The sequence below is a fragment of the Cydia fagiglandana genome, chromosome 27, assembly GCF_963556715.1.
Source record: "Cydia fagiglandana chromosome 27, ilCydFagi1.1, whole genome shotgun sequence".
NCBI lineage: Eukaryota > Metazoa > Arthropoda > Insecta > Lepidoptera > Tortricidae > Cydia > Cydia fagiglandana.
Genome location: NC_085958.1, coordinates 144023 through 170405, shown reverse-complemented (window position 1 = coordinate 170405; position 26383 = coordinate 144023). Strand labels below are relative to the sequence as shown.

Genomic DNA, 26383 nt, shown 5'->3' with positions numbered 1-26383 from the left:
TATTACATGTGAAATGTAACACTTTCTTTTTGTAAATTTGATGTCCCCGACCTCTTTTTATAACAAAAAACCGAGCAAACAGGCATTTTTGTGCAGCAGTGTTCACGCGCGCGTCTGGACTCGGTCTAGTGAAAAATCCAAGTGCAACTAGTTTTATTACCCGCGCTAGATTAGATTGACGCGCTAATCTTGTACCTCGGCAGAGGGGAAATAGTGCGAATGCCGCCTCCCTTCCGTGTTGCTCGAAGGTTATCTAGTTATCTTCTACATTTCTTAACTGTCTCGCAAAAAATAATAATGCAATCAATTAGTAATGCATCAAATTTTAAATTATATATCTGTAAATTAGGCAGTGTACAGTCAACTGTAAAAAAATGGGTGTAGACAACTTACTCGAAAATATGTCCCAGTTCTTAATTCACTGACATAAGAGCTATGGGACATATTTTGACAGCTGACTGTACTTGTTCTACATCTTGTATTTGTCCTACAGAACCCGCAAGTATGTAGGTACAGTCATCATCCAATTTAGCGGATCAGATCACACGATGAGTAATTAAATATTTGTCTAACCAGTTTTTGTAAATGTTTAAATGGCGAATTTGCCAGATCTACAGCTCATAGTCACTAGTGTGTCAAATGTTCCTTCCTACCTAATGGGCACAGAGGATATATATACTAAAGCTAATTTTTTATATTTATTTTGATATTTCCTCGTATTAGTATCGTAACACTTCTAGAGTTGCAGGCGTCCATAGGCTACGGAGACTGTGCTTACCAAGTTACCATCAGGCGGGCCGTATGCTTATTTGCCAGCGACGTAGTATAAAAATCAATTACAGCAGGTGTCGCATGTATATGGTTTCTCACTTCTATACTTCTGGTGTAGAGCGTATGTGGGGCACCGAGGAGGAAAGCGTCCGAGCCCCAGACGGACGTTTTCAGAAAGAAGGAAATGTCACACTGTGCTAAAAAACAGGAAACGATTAAGATAGAAAATGAAACTAAAATGTCTAATAACATTTACTGTTTTACACATTGTAAAAATATAATTACACAAGATCGCATTTCCAAATAAATAATCTTTTTGATTTTAATTAACACTTTGAATGCGTATGATCACTAAAGTTATCAATGAGTTCAGTGTGATAACTATTTACATGCATTTTTGCCCTTGACTTGAAAATAGTAGATTGCGTCACAAGGGAGCAAAATAACATATTTACGGCGAGGGCGTATATTGAATCCTGAACGCCCTATTCTTAATAACAATCGGAAATAGATACAAGCTTTGTGTAATACTAAAACTAAATTTATAAAAATACTTTGCTTATCGTTTATAAATCTATACAACTTTGGAGACACATTATACAGGGTGTTACTGACCATCGGGATTTAAATCCAGGGCTCGATTCTACTCGCTAAACTGAGCTACTTTTATTATGGCACCAACCCCGAAATCCCGAATTTTTTTTTTACTTTTTCATACATTTTGGCTGAACAGATGTCGACGTTTTCTATGGGAAAGCCAACAAATTTTTCCCGATTTTAGGGTTGGTCCCATAGTAAAAGTAGCTCAGTTTAGTGAGTAAAATCAAGCCCTGGAATTAAAGCCCCATGGTCAGACACATACTGTAGAATTATTCCATTACAAACCAAATTAAGCGCCGCATGATGTCAGATTTAGTAGATAGGTATGTGTATGTCTTATAAATCGATGAACACCGGTAGCATGCACGAAAAAGTGTCACGTTATGGACAGATCTCCATGGTAACGTTGTTGACATGTCGGCGGCCGATCGTAAGATTAGGCAGATCGTAATGTTCCTGTGTAATGTTTTAACGATAGTCAATTAGTCACATTAAACCAATGTATAGGTAGGATAGGTTCGTTAGGTTGCTTCAGATGCCCGAAGGGCAAACAGCCCAGAAATACGCGGGCTCCGTCGACTCAGAGAATGAGTCAAAGATTTTCACGTTTCACGATACGAGTATGCCTAGGAATTTCACGATATGCCTGATCTTCCGATCGGCCGCCGACAGACTGATCTCGATAGTAACGTTACGGCCACTTATTCATCATGTTTTTTTATGACGTTATCACTTATCACGCAAAATTATCGTCCTTAAACCGACTTTACAGACAAGTGGATCTGTTTTTTTTTGTCAAAATAAAACATTATTAATAAAAGTTTTTATGGCCGACTGTATATATTATTCTTTCAACAGGCAACTAATACTCGTCGAGACAAGTCTAGTAAACCCAAACACAATTAGGTTTTCACCACACCAGCTCGGAAAGGCTTACTTTGCACTTCAAAAACTGATAGCAAAGTTGCATTTTATTCACAAGAGTGGCAAAAAAATTTAATGTTAGTGAAACTTTTTCGGAATGTAGTCGTTTAACTGAAAATTTGAGCTGGTGCGGTCAAAGTTTAATTTTTATTTGATATGGAACAACCCTATTATGATTACATCTAAATTAACGCATATTTACATGAAGTATTCATAATTATATACTATTTCTTCATCTTTATTTTGCAGTTGGTCAATTCACTGGAAATATACAATACTTATTCATATATTTACATGATTTACAGACACTGTCAACTGGGGTGAATACGGATGGCTGGGGTCAATAGGGACAATACTTCAAATGGGATTTACCTGACAATTTTGTTAAAAATACCCACAAATATTATATAAAATCGATTGAAAATAATAGTAGATTACATATGAATACAATTTGTGAGGGTAGTTATTAAGGATTTGTCAGGTAAATCACATTTTATGTTTTGTCCCTATTCACCCCAACTATTCCTATTAGCCCCGGTTCAAAAAAAAACTGATGATTGATTGTCATGTCATGTATTTTAATGGTTATTTACCAAAATGGTAAAGCAAACGGAATAGTAAACAAATAAATATTATGTAGTAAAATAATTATTTCAATTATTTCTTACTGTTAATATGTAGAAATGGTCAACAATTACATTTGTACTAAGTATATTACATATGAGGGGTCATCCATTAATTACATCACACGTTTAGGGGGAGGGAGGGGGTCAAGAAATGTGACATATTGTGACATCGGGGAGGGGGGAGACACAAACTTTGTGACGTCACTTTAACCGAACCGAATTCATCAGTAACCGCAAAATTTATTTAAATTATTGTATTCGCTGTACATTTAAATAACAAGTTTTTAAAACGATAATCATCTTTATTCGTTTAATTTTCTTTCCTAAGCAGTTTTGGGTACTAAAATTACTAATATTTATATCGTCAAAAATATTTTGATAAAATATTAATAATACTTAGGTACTTACTTATTTCGATTTGGCGATTTCGTAGAAAAAATGTACCGTCACACTAGGGGGGAGGGGTTTGCCAAATGTGACCAAGTGTGACAAGGAGGGGGGAGGGGTCAAAAAACCTAGAAATTCGTGTGACGTAATTAATGGATGACCCCTGATAACATATTCCACAGGTTTTTAATCCCACCCTTTGACCGCCACAACCAAACCACTAAAATTCATAAACAATGTTCTTTAATACTATATGTATCAGAACGAATGGCAAAGAAAGAGACCCATTAATGTTTATTAGGTCATACTGAGCAACTTTTACTATGGGACCAACCCCGAAAACGCGAAATGATGAGGTGGTGTAAAAATTCAAGGAGAAACAGTGATAAAACAAAGTTACGTTGTTTGTTTACATAGTTAGCAAGTTCTATTGAAATAAGACTTTAGGACCTTGGGCCTTAAGAGGATATAGACGTTTATAACGGTCAAAGTGTTGAACAAATTTGATCTACTTGATTTCAAGTCTTTTAGACAACTATTTTACAAAATGATCTATATTAAAACAACACATCAGTGACATTTCGTCGGGTGACACGCAAAAGTCACTAAGTACCACCACAAGTTCATAGCCATAGTGAACCATATTAGTACTAAAAGAAGGTCGATTTTTGTTTAATTTTTTTTGTAATTAGTGACTTGCTTGTCACCTGACGATTTGTTTTGATTGATTCTTTTTATTTAAGGCTTCAAACTCTATAGGCCTAAGCCTCAAAATTATTGCTACCGCAACGCGATTTGAGTTTGAGCTTTAAATGTCTTCAGATCAGAGCATTAAGAACTCGAGCCTTAACCCTTGAGGCTGATTTAGACGGCGCGCGAACTCGCATGCTATTTTAGTTACATTTGCGGACTGAAGGTTAAGTCCAGGGCTCGGAACCGGTTTTTTTTTTAAAACCCTAAGTAGCCCAATATTTTTAATTATTTTATGCTCTTTACGTAGGACTGTATCATGTATTCAGGTAACAACTTCGTATTATTAGATTGTCCGATTAAAAATGAAATAATAAACCGAAGAACGAAAAAGAACCTTCGGAATCCTTGGTGTCGACATTTCGAGTGAAGTCCAGTTCCGCGGTCATCTAGAGGGTAAGGCTAAATTAGCCTCCAAGAAGCTCGGTGTGCTCAACAGATCGAGACGGTATTTCACACCGGCCCAGCGCCTACAGCTTTATAAGGCGCAGGTTCGCCCACACATGGAATACTGCTCTCATCTGTGGGCAGGGGCACCCCAATACCAGCTTCTCCCTCTGGACCGCATCCAACGAAGAGCGGCTCGAATTGTCGACTGCCAGCGGCTTTCGGAACGGCTTGACTCCTTGGCGCTGCGTAGAGATGTGGCATCGCTCTGCATTTTCTATCGCATGTATAACGGGGAGTGCTCCGAGGAATTGTTCGGATTAATCCCTGCCGCTTCTTTTCGCCATCGCCCTACGCGACAACATTACCATCTTCATCACTTGGATGGTTGGCAGTCCTCAACTGTGCGTTTCTCCAGAAACTTCCTGCCTCGCACATCCAAACTGTGGAATGAACTGTCGCCTGCGGCATTTCCGGACCGATACGACCTTCAAACCTTCAAGAAAAGAGCGTACTCCCATCTTAAAGGCCGGCAACGCGCTTGCAACTCTTCTGGTGTTGCGGGTGTCCATGGGCGGCGGTAATCGCTTACCACCAGGTGATCCGTCTGCTCGTTTGTCTCCTATTTCATAAAAAAAAAAAATCGTAATAATACCGGTATTTTTTGTATGAAGTAAAAACCGGTTTCGAGCCTTGGTTACGTCCAATTCAACCGACCGATCAAAACCGCAATGGTATGAGACTCGCATGCGAGTTCACGCATCGTCTAAATCAGCCCTCAATTAGGCAGTGTCCAAAATACTGTACACATCTTATACCCTCTTGTATTTAATTCTATCATTGATTCTGTTGAGCACCGAGGAGGGTTGGACTCGCCTGCCGTGTTTTTGCCAAATTATAGATCGCGGGCCAGGAGCAAATATCGTCAGTCATCGCCTCCCGCTTGATACTTTGTCGGATGATAGTTTAGTTAGATGCTATTTGTGTTTCCACCGCTATAGTTCATTTTTTTTAGCATTAGAAAGAACTTGCAAGAAGGTAAGCGATCTTGACATGTCTTTTAAGCTTTTAACCGCAAGCAATTTGAGATCGAGCGTGCTCGTGTCGCCACCGACAGTAATTGTACCACGCAGAATAAGGTTGGCATAGTTACGGGAGTTATAAATGTGCTGTAAAAACCAAATCAGATCTTTGTCTTATTTATCAGACTGTGGCGAAATGAGCTGGATATGTAATGTCTTATATATCAGACTCTGGCGGTTAAAGGGTTAATTGAAATACGCTTTTTAAAAATCAGTAACTATTACTTATGAAAGCAGAAGAATATAAATGGTCGTGTTAGATTCATAATTGTTACATATTTGCCGTGACTTATTTTTTAAACGTGTTTTTAAATGAAAAGACACATCAAGATTGTTTACCTTATTTCTAATACTAAAAAAAACGAACTATATACAACCGGCTGACGGTTGTTTTTATTTATAATAACATCGAATCTAAACTATCTTCTGACAAAGTATCAAACGGGAGGCGATGACAATTTTTTTTTACATTGCTGGCTGCCATTCCACAACCCACCAACGGAGCGCCAGCTGACGTCCACGAGGGATCATCATACGTAGCCGTTAACCAATATACGAGTTATCGCCCGGGAGGCGATTGGTCATGGAAATCAGTTCGTGGCTCGCGGTCCATTAAGCCCCCCCCCCACATCTGGCGTCTTTCGAGCGTCGGCGTCTGTCGGCGTCTGTCGACGTCTGGCCAGCGCTATGGAAAATGACGTCGCTGCGCAGTTGCGTCGACGCTGCGTCGACGTTGCGTCGAGCAGCAGCCATAGAATTGTAGACGCCGACGCTCGAAAGACGCCAGATGTGGGGGGGGGGGGGCTAAGGGTTGAGCCTTAATGGGGCTCAATCAAACTTAACGACCCAAAAACCTTATTTTTCACTAACACCATTACAATTCTCAGTCAACATTTTCCTCTCATACTTCAGCGCTGCAGAAATAATCTCACTTTTAGCCAAATTTAAAAAAACTGGCGACAAACTTTTCAAAATAGGCGCGACCCCCGCCAGGAACGCGTCCACCGCGTGCGGTTCGGGATTCTTCACTAAAACGTATTTCATCTTCTTATTACTCTTATTCTTTTTACGGTTTTTCCTCTTTTTGGAGGAGGGAGAGGATTTGGGGGACGTGGGGGTGGAAGAGGGGGAGGAGATGGATATGGGGGTGGGAGAGGGGGGGAATATCACGTCGTCCTCGGACGTCGAAGCGTTGCCTTTTACGTTGATCGGTGTTTCTGGAAATGGTTTTTAAATTAAATCATCTTCCTCGCGTTTGTCCCGGCTTATGGCCTGGGTTCCGCTTGGCTAATCCCAAGAATTGACGTAGGCACTAGTTTATATGAAAGCGACTGCCATCTGACCTTCCAACCCAGAAGGAAAACTAGGCCTTATCGGGATTTTTCCGGTTTCCTCACGACGTTTTCCTTAACCGAAAAGCGACTGGTAAATATCAAATGATATTTCGTACATAAGTTCCGAAAAACTCATTGGTAACAGCTGGGGTTTGAACCCGCGACCTCCGGATTGAAAGTCGCACGCTCTTACCGCTAGTAGGCCACACCAGCGCTTACGCGCCAAAGTATTCAAGAGGGGTATTCCGTCTATTCAATATCTTTGTCCAAAGTGTATTGCGTCTCACATTTTGCTTAATGAGAGAGTGAGATGCAATAAATAAATAAATATTATAGGACATTCTTACACAGATTGACTAAGTCCCACAGTAAGCTCAAGAAGGCTTGTGTTGTGGGTACTCAGACAACGATATATATAATATATAAATATGTACTTAAATACATAGGAAACAACCATGACTCAGGAACAAATATCTGTGTCATCGCACAAATAAATGCCCTGACTGGGATTCGAACCCAGGCCCATCGGCTTCACAGGCGGGGTCACTACCCACTAGGCCAGACTGGTCGTCAATGACATTGGACAAAGATATTGGTCAGGCCCCAATTTCACATCGGTGACAGGTGCGACGAATTGTAAAATCACTGTTGCTGACGTCACAGGCATCCATGGGCTACGGTTACCGCTTACCATCGGGCGGGCCGTATTCCTGTTTGCCACCATTATTGTATTATTAAAAAAAACTTTATGATATCGAAATAAAACAGATATTTCTCCTGCGAAGCAAACAGGAATACGGCCCGCCCGATGGTAAGCGGTAACCGTAGCCCATGGATGCCTGTGACGTCAGCAACAGTGATTTTACAATTCGTCGCACCTGTCACGTTGGTGAAACAGGGGACAGGTGGTACACCACCCTAAGGTCCACTGGAGTTGTCACCTGCTCTAGTGGCGGGGTCCGTGCGCGCGGCCGCGGCGGACGACAGCTGGTCGGGGTGTACGGGGTCGCTGGAATAATACGTCACATTCTGTTATTACATACATTCCTATACCAACCAACCAACCATAATGTGATTTATACTTATAGTTCGTTTTTTTAGCATTAGAAAGAAGTTGCAAGAAGGTAAGCGATCTTGACATGTCTTTTAATTGAAAAACGCTTTTTAAAAATCAGTAACTATTACTTATGAAAGCAGAAGAATATAAATGATCGTATTAGATTCATAATTGTTACATATTTGCCGTAACTTATTTTTAAAATGTGTTTTTCAATTAAAAGACACTATCAAGTTTGTTTACCTATTTTCTAATGCTAAAAAAACGAACTATATTTTCTAACATATATTTTTATATAATATGTATGCTAGTTTTAAGGTATTTATGTATGGGCCTGAAATAAAGATTTTCATTTATTAACCTACTCGTATTATCATAATTTGACACTAATGTTGGTTAGACTTAGCCTTGACATCTTTAAAACGTGTCGTGTTTGGACGCCATTTTCAACTATTTACTGAATAAGAATTTTTTATTTGCGATAAAAATTACCAGGTACATCGGTGTTCATGCGATAGGTGGTAGGTTTCATGTTTAACCATAAATGTACGTAAATACAAAACCAGGCGTAGCACACACCGCGATTTCGTCGCTTTGCTACAGGTAACTAAAATAACATCCGTTCTACAACAATTTTGGTGGCTAGCCATAAGCTGCGCGTGGCGCTGTCGCCGCCTAGCGGCCATATCTGTCCTGATCGTAACAGACGCGTTTTGTTAGAGAGTGAGTCTTCTGTACCTAGTACTATTATTTATTCTGTGAAAAAATCTTAAAAACTACCATGCTATCTATTATTCTAAACTGATCGCGTTAGGGTTCACTGACCTGTCGCGTTCACTGCTACTCCTCAACCCCCCCACCCGCCGCGCGTCCAGCTCGTCCAGCACCATCCCGAACAGCGACCGCAGCGCCGCGACGGAGCGCCGCGTCAACACGCGCGGCACGAGGGTTATCCGCTTGTGTTCGTCGATCGCTGACGATGGCTCGAAGTATGTGCCTGAAACATTTAGGATGTTAATTTATTTATTAACGAACACCTCCTATAATATTTTTCTAACTGGAAGGGTAGGATGACACGAGTTATTTTATATAATGTTGCGAGATTTGGCGTCTTTAGGTTATAAATTATATGAAATGTCACTCTACTCATTGTGAAAAAGTGGTGATACTCTTCAAACTGCTGGATCGATCAAACATAACTAAGAACCACCGCAAGGAAACTCGCTTTCACTTAAAAAACACTGTATCGAAATTGGTCCATCCGTTTGAGAGCTACGTTGCCACAGACAGACACACAGAACATCGGCGTCAAACTTATAAACCGCTTTTTTGCGTTGGGCTCGCACCTCTCTGGTGGAAACACGGCCTAAAAAGGATTTTTAACAATTTCATTATCAGACAGAGCCATCTCTCGGTCGATTAGATAACCTATTTACCTGACTCTACTCCACATACTCCACCGACAAGAGCCATGCTCTTAAATTATGATGATGTTATAGCGGCAACAGAAATACATCAACTGTGAAAATTTCAAAAAACTGTCTAGCTATCACGGTTCATGAGATACAGCCTGCTGATAGACAGACAGACAGTGGAGTCTTAGTAATAGGGTCCCGTTTTTACCCTTTTGGTACGGAACCCTTAAAACTAAGTAATCCTACCTGCATGTCGAGCGCGCTCCGCACATACTCCCCCGGTCTTGGCCTCCGTGTACAGCAGTATGGCGGGCCGCTCCTCGGCCCTGGCCAGGACGTGTACGACGCTCTTCAGCGGGATGTGGTAGACAGCGCCATCTCCCGGTCGGTTAGATAACCCACCTGACTCTAGATGCATGTCGAGCGCGCTCCGCACATACTCCCCCGGTCTTGGCCTCCGTGTACAGCAGTATGGCGGGCCGCTCCTCGGCCCTGGCCAGGACGTGTACGGCGCTCTTCAGCGGGATATGGTAGACAGCGCCATCTCTCGGTCGGTTAGATAACCCACCTGACTCTAGATGCATGTCGAGCGCGCTCCGCACATACTCCCCCGTCTTGGCCTCCGTGTACAGCAGTATGGCGGGCCGCTCCTCGGCCCTGGCCAGGACGTGTACGACGCTCTTCAGCGGGATGTGGTAGACAGCGCCATCTCCCGGTCGGTTAGATAACCCACCTGACTCTAGATGCATGTCGAGCGCGCTCCGCACATACTCCCCCGTCTTGGCCTCCGTGTACAGCAGTATGGCGGGCCGCTCCTCGGCCCTGGCCAGGACGTGTACGACGCTCTTCAGCGGGATGTGGTAGACAGCGCCATCTCCCGGTCGGTTAGATAACCCACCTGACTCTAGATGCATGTCGAGCGCGCTCCGCACATACTCCCCCGTCTTGGCCTCCGTGTACAGCAGTATGGCGGGCCGCTCCTCGGCCCTGGCCAGGACGTGTACGACGCTCTTCAGCGGGATGTGGTAGACAGCGCCATCTCTCGGTCGGTTAGATAACCCACCTGACTCTAGCTGCATGTCAAGGGCGCTCCGCACATACTCCCCCGTCTTGACCTCCGTGTACAGCAGTATGGCGGGCCGCTCCTCGGCCCTGGCCAGGACGTGTACGGCGCTCTTCAGCGGGATGTGGTAGACAGCGCCATCTCTCGATCGGTTAGATAACCCACCTGACTCTAGATGCATGTCGAGCGCGCTCCGCTCATACTCCCCCGTCTTGGCCTCCGTGTACAGCAGTATGGCGGGGCGCTCCTCGGCCCTGGCCAGGACGTGTACGACGCTCTTCAGCGGGATGTGGTAGACAGCGCCATCTCTCGGTCGGTTAGATAACCCACCTGACTCTAGATGCATGTCGAGCGCGCTCCGCTCATACTCCCCCGTCTTGGCCTCCGTGTACAGCAGTATGGCGGGCCGCTCCTCGGCCCTGGCCAGGACGTGTACGACGCTCTTCAGCGGGATGTGGTAGACAGCGCCATCTCCCGGTCGGTTAGATAACCCACCTGACTCTAGATGCATGTCGAGCGCGCTCCGCACATACTCCCCCGGTCTTGGCCTCCGTGTACAGCAGTATGGCGGGCCGCTCCTCGGCCCTGGCCAGGACGTGTACGGCGCTCTTCAGCGGGATGTGGTAGACAGCGCCATCTCTCGGTCGGTTAGATAACCCACCTGACTCTAGATGCATGTCGAGCGCGCTCCGCACATACTCCCCCGTCTTGGCCTCCGTGTACAGCAGTATGGCGGGCCGCTCCTCGGCCCTGGCCAGGACGTGTACGACGCTCTTCAGCGGGATGTGGTAGACAGCGCCATCTCCCGGTCGGTTAGATAACCCACCTGACTCTAGATGCATGTCGAGCGCGCTCCGCACATACTCCCCCGTCTTGGCCTCCGTGTACAGCAGTATGGCGGGCCGCTCCTCGGCCCTGGCCAGGACGTGTACGACGCTCTTCAGCGGGATGTGGTAGACAGCGCCATCTCCCGGTCGGTTAGATAACCCACCTGACTCTAGATGCATGTCGAGCGCGCTCCGCACATACTCCCCCGTCTTGGCCTCCGTGTACAGCAGTATGGCGGGCCGCTCCTCGGCCCTGGCCAGGACGTGTACGACGCTCTTCAGCGGGATGTGGTAGACAGCGCCATCTCTCGGTCGGTTAGATAACCCACCTGACTCTAGCTGCATGTCAAGCGCGCTCCGCACATACTCCCCCGTCTTGACCTCCGTGTACAGCAGTATGGCGGGCCGCTCCTCGGCCCTGGCCAGGACGTGTACGGCGCTCTTCAGCGGGATGTGGTAGACAGCGCCATCTCTCGATCGGTTAGATAACCCACCTGACTCTAGATGCATGTCGAGCGCGCTCCGCTCATACTCCCCCGTCTTGGCCTCCGTGTACAGCAGTATGGCGGGGCGCTCCTCGGCCCTGGCCAGGACGTGTACGACGCTCTTCAGCGGGATGTGGTAGACAGCGCCATCTCTCGGTCGGTTAGATAACCCACCTGACTCTAGATGCATGTCGAGCGCGCTCCGCTCATACTCCCCCGTCTTGGCCTCCGTGTACAGCAGTATGGCGGGGCGCTCCTCGGCCCTGGCCAGGACGTGTACGACGCTCTTCAGCGGGCTGTGGTAGACAGCGCCATCTTCCGGTCGGTTAGATAACCCACCTGACTCTAGATGCATGTCGAGCGCGCTCCGCACATACTCCCCCGTCTTGGCCTCCGTGTACAGCAGTATGGCGGGCCGCTCCTCGGCCCTGGCCAGGACGTGTACGACGCTCTTCAGCGGGATGTGGTAGACAGCGCCATCTCCCGGTCGGTTAGATAACCCATCTGACTGTAGATGCATGTCGAGCGCGCTCCGCACATACTCCCCTGTCTTGGCCTCCGTGTACAGCAGTATGGCGGGCCGCTCCTCGGCCCTGGCCAGGACGTGTACGACGCTCTTCAGCGGGATGTGGTAGACAGCGCCATCTCTCGGTCGGTTAGATAACCTACCTGACTCTAGATGCATGTCGAGCGCGCTCCGCCCATACTCCCCCGTCTTGGCCTCCGTGTACAGCAGTATGGCGGGCCGCTCCTCGGCCCTGGCCAGGACGTGTACGACGCTCTTCAGCGGGATGTGGTAGACAGCGCCATCTCTCGGTCGGTTAGATAACCCACCTGACTCTAGATGCATGTCGAGTGCGCTCCGCACATACTCCCCCGTCTTGGCCTCCGTGTACAGCAGTATGGCGGGCCGCTCCTCGGCCCTGGCCAGGACGTGTACGACGCTCTTCAGCGGGATGTGGTAGACAGCGCCATCTCCCGGTCTGTTAGATAACCCACCTGACTCTAGATGCATGTCGAGCGCGCTCCGCACATACCCCCCCGTCTTGCCCTCCGTGTACAGCAGTATGGCGGGCCGCTCCTCGGCCCTGGCCAGGACGTGTACGACGCTCTTCAGCGGGATGTGGTAGACAGCGCCATCTATGGGAAAAGTAAGTAATCCTACCTGACTCTAGCTGCATGTCGAGCGCGCTCCGCACATACTCCCCCGTCTTGGCCTCCGTGTACAGCAGTATGGCGGGCCGCTCCTCGGCCCTGGCCAGGACGTGTACGACGCTCTTCAGCGGGATGTGCAGTATGATGTCGTCGCTCGCGCGCCGCCGGAGGCCCGGGGCCACTATCGTCACGCCTTCCGATGATATGCGGACCTGATAATATAATATACGGAACCCTAATTAACGGTATCTTCCTGGATCGTCCCATTCGTTTTTCGTCAAGTTCTCAAATTAGTCCTATTCTGCTTTCGTCACTCATTCTACATTGAAAGCCACCGAGGATTGTGACGAATGTAGAATGAGTGACGAAAGCAGAATAGGACTAATTTAAGAACTTGATGAAAAACGAATGGGACGACCCAAGACGATACATAATTAACTATTATCATACAGAAATATAAGCAAAAGAAAGAGTGGTAACTACATACATCAGTTTTCTTACAAAACGCGAGTTATTTCGTAGGCGACATCTAGCGTCAAGTAGCGGAATTACGCTACGGTGCCACAGACAGACAGACATTGGCGTTCATACATATATACAGGGTTACTTTTTTACCAGTACAATAAATCAACATACGTAATTGTTGCCAAAAATAAAAAATACCAGCATTCTTTGTTACTACTATTTGGGAACAAAAAAACAAAAATACCAATGCCCGAACTTATCCGCTAAAGTACTAGAAAATGTGGATGCCTTACAAATACACGAACAAACGCACGAACTGGCAACTGTTTGTTTACGTCATCGCGCGCGATTTCATACCGTTGACACCTTGTAATTAGTGCAACCAAAAGTTACTAAATTGGTGAAGGATAAATTAATTGATGCGAAATAAAAAAAATAAAAAATATTTGTGCAATGTGATCTATTATTGATACCAATGATGTGGTAAAATTTATTGTACCGGTAAAAAAGTAACCCTGTATTACACCCCTCTTTTTGCGTCGGGGGTTCAAAACTAGTAAAATTGCGTTATCTTGGTGCTTAGAGAATTTAATAACCGGAGTCACATTTAAGATCTTACCCCTGTGCCGAAAACTTTGCACAATTGGGTAGGTAAAGTTTTTTGAAGATAGGCAAATTATATTTTTTCCCGATAGTATTCATTATAGCGATCACGGAAATGCAGCTCTTTTATTTTTATATCATTTTATTGATTAAATATAATTTTTTAAATGATCGATATGACGTTTGTGAGGTGAAATGGCAGACTCGAGTAATTAATTCCTTGGCGCGTAGTAAATGGGACGAGATAGAAAAAAAATCGATGTCAACTGTCAGTGTCATTCTTGGAAAATAACTTGCAAATAATTGGAAAATAATGGTCGGACGAAACATTTGTGTTTTCTTGTAATTGGATGTCGGTGTGATTTCTAGAATAAGTATTTTTAACGTCCCTAGCACGATCAACACGGATATTTTGATAATGATAACGATTGCTTTCGACTACTTGGCACTGCTTCTTGGAGAACATTTTCATTAACACCTCCACCACGACTCTTGGACTGCTACACGAGTCATTTTGGATCTCAGTATCAACACAATAGATGGAGACGATCCCGGAAACGTTCGAATGGAAATAGAATATTACAGAGATGAACTCAAAGTGCGTCGTACCGTCTTGTAGGAAGTACAGACGTTACTTTCCAAATTCAGCGTATTTGAGCACACCAAAGTCTTTAACAGCGATTCGGTGCCAAGCTTTGAAGATATATTGGCCAAAATGGTAACTTATACGTTTGTGAGGACTATATAAACGTGATTGTTGTATTATACATACATAATGATTAAGATTGTAATAGTGTTAATAACTAGGTCGTTATTGGCTATTATATATGGGCTCGGCAAGGTGTTCACAATATCTGAACACGCACGCCCTGATAATAGAGGCGAGTTCAGATATTTATGAGCACCCTAGCTGCACCAATATATCTGATGGCGACTGTATTTTAGAAAACTTATAATATAAATCCAAAATAATATAATATAAATCCAGTAAATTTCGTTTCGTTTTATTTTAAAATCCACAAATTATTATCCTTAAGCATTAAAATTACAACAGTATATAGAATCACGCTGTGTGGCGTGCCCTTGAAGAGAGTTGAGAGGTTCAAATATGGTCAATATGGATAAGTATGTCTGTAGGGTAAATGTGCTTCACGTTGGGGCCTGTTTACATATTGATTAGTGTTGATTGCGGGTTTAATACATTTGCCACTATACACAAGTAGCAAGTGTATCAACTCGCAAAAATACTACATTTTTGCTTCCATTGAGGTATACATAGTAAGCACTATTCTCAAATTATGTGAGGAAATAAAACAAATTCAATTTAGTAAAGCGTATTTAATAGGGGTAAAGTGACGCGAATACAATTAAAAAAACAACGCATATTCTTAGTTTATATTAAATGTAGATGGCTTTTTAGTTTTCACTTGGTCACAGAAATACGCTAAAAACCACTTTCAGAGTAGGTGTTTTTTGCTTTTTGGCTGTCCTTCTTGTGTCCTTCCACAGCATGAGCATGTCGTAAGTCCTGTTGTATTTGTCCCAGGACTTAGCAGGAAGCTAGTTATTCATTATTAAGTTCGCTTCTGCTTTAAAATGAGGCGGTGCATGCCGTCTATTCCAGGTCGTTTTCGTCACTTGAACTCATTTTGTTTATTACGAGTATTAAAATAACAAGCGGTAACTTATTGAGTATTGCACAACGAATAAACTTTGCCGCCTTTTATTTGCATAATTTTTAAAATTATATTATCATAGATACAAAGCATACGGTACGCGCATGCGTCAATCCGCGCGCACCGCGCAGCGCCCTTTCGCGGTGCTAAAGCGGTATCCAGACGGGACTGATCAAATCGGTCGATTTGATCAGAAATGAAATTGGCGTCAATCTCCAATTTTAGATTTATGGTGATATTAGACCCATTTAAATTGAAAAAATGCCCCATAACGAAAATACTAGCCTCACAAATTGGTGTTCTTGTGTCCGCACCTCATTTTATTGGTCATTATCGGCGGTTGAATTCGGCGAGCCAAATTGGCGTTTGCGTCCGTACGTCCCGATTCGATCGGGCAATTTAATCAGATTGGCGAAAAATTGACTAATTTGGATACGCCTTAAGCAACATCGAGTTCACGATAATTTGACATATAATAATAATAGATTTTTAGCATAAGTTGCATTTCATAAAACTTAACCCAAATCATTTGTACATTTTCAAGTCAAAGATAAAGACATGTTGGTTTTAAAATTTTAATAAGTATAGACCATAACATTGTCATGATCTTGTAACATTGTTAAAATAAGAGAGTCTCCCATTTTCATTTTATTGCATTTTTTATAAAATGTCTTTAGATTCTCGGGATATCTTGGTCCTAATTCGATTGCTCTTTTTTATGGAAATAATTATATCCTTCAGATTCACAGGATGCTCGAGGCTTAGCCGAATAACACTGCAAGGAAGTATGTCATGGCTCAATGGTTCTAATTAGCCATCAGTATAATACCGCCAATGAATGTTTACATCCACCTGAAAATAAGAACAACATTCATAAAATGAGGATAACCACACAAAACTAACAGATGGTTGAAATTGTTAGAAAAAATTAGACCGATTTCTTGTTTACGAACTTAACAGCTCATGGCAATTTAATAATAAAAATCAAAACACAAGTGAAGAAAGTTTTATGTACCTATGTATTTCACGGATACGTACTCCTGTACGGCCATTGCTCCTCTAATTCAACGGCATTGTGCTTATCACTGTTATGATAATAATTTCAAATTTGTAGAATCTGCTCGCAATCTCGTATGAACTCGCTTATTTTTCTAGCAAAACTCTGTCCAAGGGTCAGCGTAGGGGCCGTCGTGTAGTGTAGGGGTGGGGAAGAAAACGTTGTCCAATAATTTATGCAGTGCCAAGTTATCGAAAGTAAATTCAATCTTTGTCCAAATACGCGCAGATGTCGTGGGGAATCAGAAGTCCGTGGGTCGTGCTGAGGTCGCCGAAAATCTCAATGATAACATTAATAGCAACTCGCAAGGTAACATGAGGCTTGTCCGTTATTTTTCGGGAATCAGAGCTAAGTGACACTGACAGTTGACATCGATTTTTTTTCTATCTCGTCCCATTTACTACGCGCCAAGGAATTTATTACTCGAGTCTGCCATTTCACCTCACAAACGTCATATCGATCATTTAAAAAATTATATTTAATCAATAAAATGATATAAAAATAAAAGAGCTGCATTTCCGTGATCGCTATAATGAATACTATCGGGAAAAAATATAATTTGCCTATCTTCAAAAAACTTTACCTACCCAATTGTGCATACTTTTGTATGGACTGACGCTTATCTGACATGGCTATTTGTACGTTACGTACAGGGTGGCCAACTTAGAGGTATACAACTTTTTTTTGCCGCCATTTTATTTTGGCGGTAAATATGACAGTTATTGCATGAAAATTAGTTTGTGTAGATACGGCAAATTTATTATGGAGCGTTTTACGGCGGAGCAAGACGGGGCCGCGTGTCACACGGCACGAGTTACAATAGAAACATTAAAAATAACGTTTTTAATACAGTTGCTCAAAAAGTGCTACTTTACGTAGCTGTTTAGCGTGCGGAAAGTTGGTTATCTCGAACTAGTGCTTTTTACTTTTCCAATTTTTTTAAATTTATACTTGTTCCAATTCACGACTACTTATTGATGAGTGTTAATATTAGTTTCCTTTAAACGTCGTAATCAGCATAAAAACCTACCGTTAATGTAAGAATACGAAAAATATTACATATTTCATATTTAATTACTTACCTCTTCATCATTATAACACGTTTAATTTTTAATATTCAATATTGAAAATTCCGTTCTTAATAAGTTGACTGAATGGAACGGAATAGCTGTCAAACGCCCATAGATATAATTATTGTACGATTAACAATGTTTTTCTTATTTTTTCGCAACTGTATTAAAAAACGTCGTTCGATACACGTGCGGAAATGTCATTCTTCACTCGTCCCGAGTCTTGCCACTCGCCTGCGGCTCGTGGCAAGATATCTCGGTACTCGTGAAGTAATGACATACCTTCCGCACTAGCATCGAAATGTACTATTCCCGGTCGATTAATTCCGAGAAACGGTGACATTGATGGCCCCCAAGATCGCCTGATTTAACAGCTCCTGACTTTTTTCTGTGGGGCTATCTAAAGGGACGTGTCTATGCTAATAGGCCAACGAACCTTCAGCAATTAAAACAAAATATTCGAAACACTGTCGCTGAGATAACGCCAGAAATGTGTGAAAAAGTGATGAAAAACGCGATGAAAAGGGTTCGCATCTGCCATGCTGCTAGAGGTGGACATTTGTCTGACATTATTTTCCATGTGTAATTGCTGACCCTACATATTATATTTAACAAGGAATACTTAATATTTTTTATGTTTTATAGAATTAAATTTCAAGAATAAAGTGTATACCTCTTATTTGGCCACCCTGTACAAGTCGTGTACAAATAGCTATACATTTTACGTGCCCCTCCGCCGCAAAAATCGGCAGACTGTTTTATGAAGAAAATGACAACCAAGGTGTCTCCAGTCGAGATACAAGGGATATTTATACTGGATGTTGTAGCCTGACCATCGTTTTAACATTTCGGTTTTTCAGGCGCATATTGTGCAGGTTTTGACCAGTTTCGTAGTTAACGATCGCGCGGACTCATTTCTGTGTTCTCATCTCAGTTGTTGTTTAAATAGTTTTAAAATTATAAATACGATTAAGACCATTATGACCATGAATGTTTCTTAGATCCAATTTGTTTACTCTGAAATTAAAGCAATGTTACTATCCGGTATATGGCCAGAGATAGTAGGTCATTATCCAGTATCCGGATATTTAAATAATGGCCGGATAGGCCAGATACCGGATAGTAACCGAATATCCGGACATCTCTAGTCTCCAGTTACTAAAGGCTTTAAGTCTTGGTGTCACCCCGGGCTGCCCTGCCATTTGATATTTTGATATTTTTGAAATTAAATTTTACAGCATTACAGCTAACCAGTGCCAATGCACTGTAAAATTAAGTAGTAAAATTAAGTACCTAAGTAATAATAGAACGATTAATAACATGTTGTCATCTGATCAATAATATCTCAATATACCTTGCTGTGTGGCTTGTATGAGTAGGATCCGATGCAGATGGTCCGGCAGCTCAGCTTTATCTCGGTGTCGCTGCCGGGCTGTTCTGCCATGTTATCATCTAAAAATCATGATAAAATGACAGTGCTTTTAAATGTGTGCTAACTCCTATAAAAGGATAGCAAATTTAGCATTCTTTGCAACATCACTCTGTGCAATATTGCAGGGAGTGAAAGGCACAATATAAAAAAAACCAGACAAATGCGAGTCGGACTCGCCCACCGAAGGTTCCGTACTTTTTAGTATTTGTTTTTATAGCGGCAACAGAAGTACATCATCTGTGAAAATTTCAACTGTCTAGCTATCACGGTTCGTGAGATACAGCCTGGTGACAGACGGACGGACAGAGAAGTCTTAGTAATAGGTAAACATCGGTATCAACGTTCAAATTTCGTGGCAATGTACGGTTGGCAGAAAAATAAATACAAACAAATCACTTAGTATTTTTAACCTTTATTTTGTATATGTAAATAAAAAAGCCCCTAAATAGTACATTTCCTAATTAGGGTGGTAAAACAAAGAAAGGCCGCGCAATCGCAATTGTTGCGGCCCAAGCTGCAAGCGAGGGACGTAATTATGCGATCGAGGGCTTTCTTTATTACCTCCCGTGTTGGAAAAATATGTGCACATTTGGCCAGAAAGCGGCTCTATCCGTACGCGTAGCGTGCGGAAAAAGCCACTTTATGTCCAGGTGTGGCATACAATATTTTACGAGTTAGAATAGATCACTAAAATTTGTTCCATAGATTTTGCTGTCAATCTTTGACGTCTGTAAGAATATATCCATTTTAAATGACTAAAAGATCTTTCCACGCTGACTGAGGTAATAGGAAGGTATGTCAAGCATTGAAAATTTTGCACACAGTTTTTATTTACACTTTCTGGTATTTCAGCCTCGTTGTTTTTAGATAGTTGGTTAATTATTTGTACAGTCTTATAACCAGGATTTTTCTTTAATACACTTTTTAATTTAAAATAAACTTTTCTGGCATTTTGATGTAACCTTAACGTTGATATTTTTTTTTGCAAACCATGAACAATGTTTAATGATTCTGCTAGACTCAGTTTTGGATCCTCCAATAATTTTATTGACTTAGCAATTATACTAAAGTGTGTATCGACGAATAGTAACTCAGTTTTTAAATTCCGGTTACGGAAAATTTTTTTTGCTTTAGAAATTGCACTCGCTTCACGCGGATTTAAGGCATCGATGACAGATTTGATTTTATCATAATGCATGTGATAATATGAGGCAGCATTTAACCATGTTCCCCATCTTGTTATCACGGGTCGGGGTGGTAGAGGAATATTTACACACATTTGATGAAATAATTTTGTCCTTGAAGGAGCGTTACGAAATATTTTTTTGATAAGGTCAATCAAACTGTTTATGGTCGGGTAAAGACTTCTAATTATCTCTGCGACTCGATTACATCCATGTGCTATGCATGTTACATGAGTCATATTTTTATATTTCTGAACAAGGTTTTTAGCTGCTTTTACCATGTAGGAACCGGCATCCGTTATAAAAAATAATAATTTATCCATGTTTTTTTTGTATTCATCGCCCCAAAGATCTTCAAGGGTTTCCTCAACGAGTTTGGTTATTGTCGAATGGTTAGTCGCCTCCAATACCTTAGAAGCAAATAAATGTGGCTGGGTACTAGTTCCATCTAGAGCTCCGATCAAAATATTTGCCACTTTTTTTCCCACGGAATCTGATGTTTCATCAACACTGAGGTAAATCATTTTATTTTGTAATTTCTCTTTCAATTCATTTTTTTTCTTTTCATACAATTCAGGTAAGCATTTTACTCGTATTTTTGTTTCACTCGGCACAGTTATATCGTTTCCATATTTATGATTTAAAAGGTTTTCTACAAAATTTCTAAATTTAGGATTGTCTAATTTTGACCACGGTATATTCGAACAAATCATAAACTCTGTTAAATCTTTATTAAATTTTTCTTGTGCATTATTTTTATGAATTTTGTTGTGTAAAGCTGTTTTTAAATGGCGGTCGATACTAGATTTAGAGGGAAATAATTTCGAATTACACAATTTGCAATATACGATATCGTCTTTAATTTCGAAATCAGCATTATCTCGTATTATATCCTGTAAATGGCAGCGTGAATCAGATAATTTATCTTGATGAGATTTTGATTTCAAATGTTTCTCTATATTGTACCTTTTCTTTTTTATATTCATTTCGCAAATAGTACAGCAAGCACCTTCGTTAGTGAATATAAAATCAGTATACTGCGTCAAATCCATTTTCTCAAGTCTGATAGGGAGTTGGGTAAAGATTTATCAATGCTAAATTGTAGTTGTAAGTGTTTTTAAGAACTATTATCGTTGAAGATTTTACCACATATCATTTTGCATGACAATTAAATTGACATTTGTTGCCTATTTGGCATTTAGAATTTTTTTTACAAATGGATAATGAAATGAGTATTGAGGTTCTATGACGTATTAAGAATATAAACCTCTTTAAATATATGTACAGTTTACCAAAGTACGATTAAGAATAAAAATAAATTAAATGTTATTTATTACTAATAAATAAAACAATGATACCTATGTATTTCTTTTTTTGCGACCCTTACCAAGTGCCACGAAATTTGAACGTTGATACCGATGTTTAGTAATAGGGTCCCGTTTTACCCTTTGGGCACGGAACCCTAAAAAGGATAGCAAAAGATTGAAAGGTTTTGACAAAAAAGAGAAAAAACTGAAAATTGTAAAATTCAAAACTCTAATATTTATTTAGCAAATACGGCACAAGGGTACTTTTGCATGTCAAGATGCAATTTACATACAAACAGCAAAACTCCCTTACTGTTGTACATCGGTGGCCCTTATTACAAAAGGCATAAGGTCCACCGATGGACAGTTAACCGTGTTGCTGTTCGTACAGTCAACTGTAAAAATATGGGTGTAGCCAACCTATTCAAAAATATGTCCCATAGTTCTTACTTCACTGACATAAGAGCTACGTGACATATTTTTGAGATGATTTGTGCACCCATATTTTTACACTTCACTGTAGTAATAGGACAAATAGGTAGATGTACCTAACCTAACCTAACAACTTTTAGGCGGATGAAGTCGCGGGGATAAGCTACTTAACTAATAAGTTACACTTATATACACTCTAATGTCTACTTAGAGTATTTTTTTTTTCATTTGTAAAAACCAACATTGTAACAGTACATTTGTGCCATAAAGCTACTAATTTCAATAACACATTAATACTATTGAGCGGCGCTAAAAATAAAGCTAACGATAAACAGATATAGTTGCCGGAAATAACTAAATGCGTTTACCAATTCCATCCATGTGTAAATCGAAATTAGATGAATACATCCTAACATTGCCCGCCAGTTTGACGACAAATACATCAAATGGCTCCCGGAGAATATATATTAACACTGAAACTTGAAGTAAATGATCGATTAGGCACGTAACTGAGTGTATTTAATAGGGTTTTTAGTATATTTGCAAGCACAATCACAATACGCGATAGGAAGTTATAGGAAGTGATAGGCGGTAGAAATGTCAAATTGATAGACGCGTTTAGTTATTGCAGTGTGTAAATCAAAGAATATAATACTCACTAGGAGAAGAACGGTAACTCCATACAAAAAAATGTCCCCAACCGTATACTAGTGGCGCCGTCTTTGTGTACCAATGGAACTAAAGTTGACAACCGGTTTAGCCTGGCGGGTATTGGTAGGTAGTAATTCTGTTGATAAACATATTTGTTATCTTCATATCACGAAATATATGCAAGATGCAAATATTACCCCTTGTTTGTGGTATTATCAATTGATTTAAATAAAAGGCATGTTTATGTTTATAACATTATATATATTATTTATTAAAAAATGTTTTACATATAAAAATATACACTGAAAACTGGCAACTGGCAACTTAATAAAAAAATAGACATTAATAAAGCGCATTCACAAAGTTTTCAGTACCTTTTATACAAATAACATTAGGCCTGCCTACCTATTACACTTTACACACAGATACACTACACTTTACACACGGCATTTTACACAGATTTCCAACTTGTATTCATACATTTCTTCACGGTTAATTAATACGCTTTCCAGATGCGTTATGACTCGGTTCCTTCTGAACCCACTAAAGTTGTAAATTTCACTCTGGCTGCTTCAACAGCCGTTGCTCCGCATTTAGCACATTTTCTATGTGCATTGCTGTAATCCATGTAGGTACAGACTTACCCCCTTATTCATAAACGTTTACTAAAGTTGACAAGCCGATAATAATCGTTTGTCCCTTTCCGACGTATTGGTATGATGGAAAGGGACAAACGATTATTATCGGCTTGTCAACTTTAGTAAACGTTTATGAATAAGGGGGTAACAGTCTTAAGTGGTACGTAGCGGTACACGTTGTATGTATTATTTAAAGAGTTAATAAATAAAATTTTCGTTATGAACTTTAACCACAGCAGTTGGACAGAGTCATTGACAAATATATTTTTTATTATGGTGGGTAGACGTACCTACCCTCCATATATTTTATGAACATTGATAAAGACAGTTGAAAGCAAATATTCATTATAAAACTTAATCGCATGTAATTAAGTTTTAAGCGTTTTAAGTCCCGTTTTATGATTAATATTGTATAAAATTCGTGATAATTTAAATCAGAGTTGGGAGCAATGTTGCTGTAGAAAAATGTTTTTATTTTTATTACTCGCAACTTTTTCCCGGAGGCCAACGCACACATAAAAGCTTAAGGCGCACACATGCGCAATTATTTGGGGACATAACTTTCTTAGGAAGTGAACAGGCCTTGGTGTAAATACTGTTTTTAATCATACATTTTCATAAAGCTATGATTTTTCAAGATTGATTGTTATTTTCATTAATCAAAATTACTTTCCAATTTTATTAATTATTTTTGTTTTAATTTAGATATGACTCGTATGTATAATATGGTCTGGGCAAACTGAACGAGGTCACATCATTGTGTGATCTTCGTTAGCGGTTTCCTGGCGAGGACTACAATGAAGGTTCACACTTGATGTGATCTGGTTCCGTTTGCACGGACTCAGAACGCAAACGTCAAACCTTAGCTATTTAAAAAGCCCGCCACTGCTTGTATAGCTGTATTAATAGGTATGGATATATACACATTTGAAAAGTTGCAGTGAACTATCAATAGATGGCGCTGCATTCGAAAACCTTGACTGATAACTCTATACCCTAATATTCAATATACTCTATGGTATAATATAAGACAAGTAAAAAAAACATCCACGAAGTCTCATGCGTGTAACGGAGCACAATTCATACGTCAATGTTATTTCAGTAACTGTCAATTGTGGCGTTGATTGAGCTGGATTGAGCATGTAGATGTAGATGTAGATGTAGTGTAGGGACGCCCGGCCGGAAGCAGGCGGGCTATCGATCGCTTGTCGCGTTCATTTAGCCCGGTTCCCTGGAGTTGGAGCTGCAGGTTACTGTCCCGGCGGCATTCCCACACTATTCTCCTCAAATCTTCTTGTTTTCCTGCAGAACAGAAGGACATCTTTGAGTTCGACGTCCTTTAGTTCGTTTTCTTCTAGTGTGTCTCTACCGAATGTATTATATCGCGGTGCCGCGTACATAGTACATTCTGCTAGTAAGTGTACGCTGGTCTCCTCCTTACCACAATGTGGACAGGAGGCATCTCTGCTAATTTCCATTATCTTAAGGTGTCTGTTGAGAGTATTGTGACCTGTAATGATACCTGTCAGTAGTCTCAGACTGCTCTTACCTAGTTTCAAAAGATACCTGGTTCTCCTGTGGTCTATACCTTTGATCATCATCTTCGACTGTCTGCATCCAGTCTCTTCTTCCCATTCTCTCTGTGCTTCCATCTCTTTTACCTTCTCTATGACTCCCTTCGTGACATCAGCTGACATAGGCAGAGCCGGTTCCGGACCTATGTATTCCGTCTCCGCCCCTATCCTCGCCAGCTCGTCTGCTTTCTCGTTTCCCGTTACTCCCTGGTGTCCTGGTACCCATGCCACCGTGACACTTCTTTGCTTGCCTATCAAGTTGAGCTCCTCTCGGCATTCTCTCACGAGCGAGGAGGTAACTGATATTTTCTTTAGTGCCTTTAGTGCTGCCTGGCTGTCTGTGTATATTACAACAGCTCCCTCTTGTTTTGCGCTCTTTTTGATTATGCTTGCGCAGCGTGTTATAGCACATACCTCGGCTTGGAACACGCTTGCATATCTACCTAGTGGTACTGATACTTTCTCTCCCAGTTTGGGAATCACTATGCCCGCTCCTGCTAGTTTCGTCGAGCTTCTTCTTGAGCCATCCGTAAAGCAGATGGTCGTCGGGTGTCCGACTTCCACCTTCCAGTTGTCTCTTTCTCCTATGTGTATTCTATATTTCTTGTCAAAAATCTCCTGCCTCTTTATAAGGTCGTTATTAGCCATCAACATTTCAAGTTTTGATAGTGCCTCTCTTTGTATTAGCGCGTGTCTCTTGTCCACGCAGCTTCCTCTCCATTCCTTGCATGCTTTCATTCTATACCACTGTTCCGTGGCTCTTTTCTCCACCTCAATCCAGAGTGGCTTCAAGCCTAGCATTACCTCCATTGCATGTGTCGGGGTTGTTCTCATAGCCCCCGTCATCATGAGGCACGCTAATCTCTGGACTTTGGTTAGCTCTCTTTGGTTTTCTTTAATATGTGCTCTATGCCACCATGTCACTGCTCCATATAGCACCCTGGGTAGTATTATCGCCTTGTAGATCCAGTGGATCATTCCTGGCTTCAGTCCCCAGTTCTTTCCTACTGCCCTTTTGCATTGGAACAGTGTTCTTATAGCTTTAGCCGTCTGCTCCTTGATGTGAGTTTTGTACCTGAGTTTACTGTCTAAAGTAACGCCCAGATATTTCAACTCCTCCACCATGTCTAGTTCTATTCCTTGTATCTTTATGGGTTTCATCTCCTTTATTCTTCTATTAGTGAATATCACTAGTTTCGTTTTCGATGGGTTGAGATCCAACCCTCTCTCTCTACACCACCTCAGTACCTGTCTGAGACCTCTTATCATTATATCTCTTATCACGGTGGGAACCATTCCTCTCACTAGCAGCACTCCATCATCAGAGTAAGCCTGCATGTACATGCCTCCTCTGTTGAGCTCTTTTACCATTGAGTCCAGAAGTAGGCACCACATCAGGGGGGACAGGCATCCCCCTTGTGGGAACCCTCT

The 26383-nt window shown here is 41.6% G+C and overlaps 1 long non-coding RNA gene across 1 annotated transcript; it reads right to left on the bottom strand.

Moving 5' to 3' along the window:
- Positions 1–1012: 1012 nt before the first annotated feature.
- Positions 1013–5198, bottom strand: LOC134677851 (uncharacterized). The gene is made up of 2 exons (XR_010100116.1): positions 3454–5198; positions 1013–3000 (listed from the first exon to the last, which is right to left on the bottom strand). It is a non-coding gene; the product is annotated as an uncharacterized LOC134677851 (long non-coding RNA).
- Between the last annotated feature and the right edge of the window lie 21185 nt (positions 5199–26383).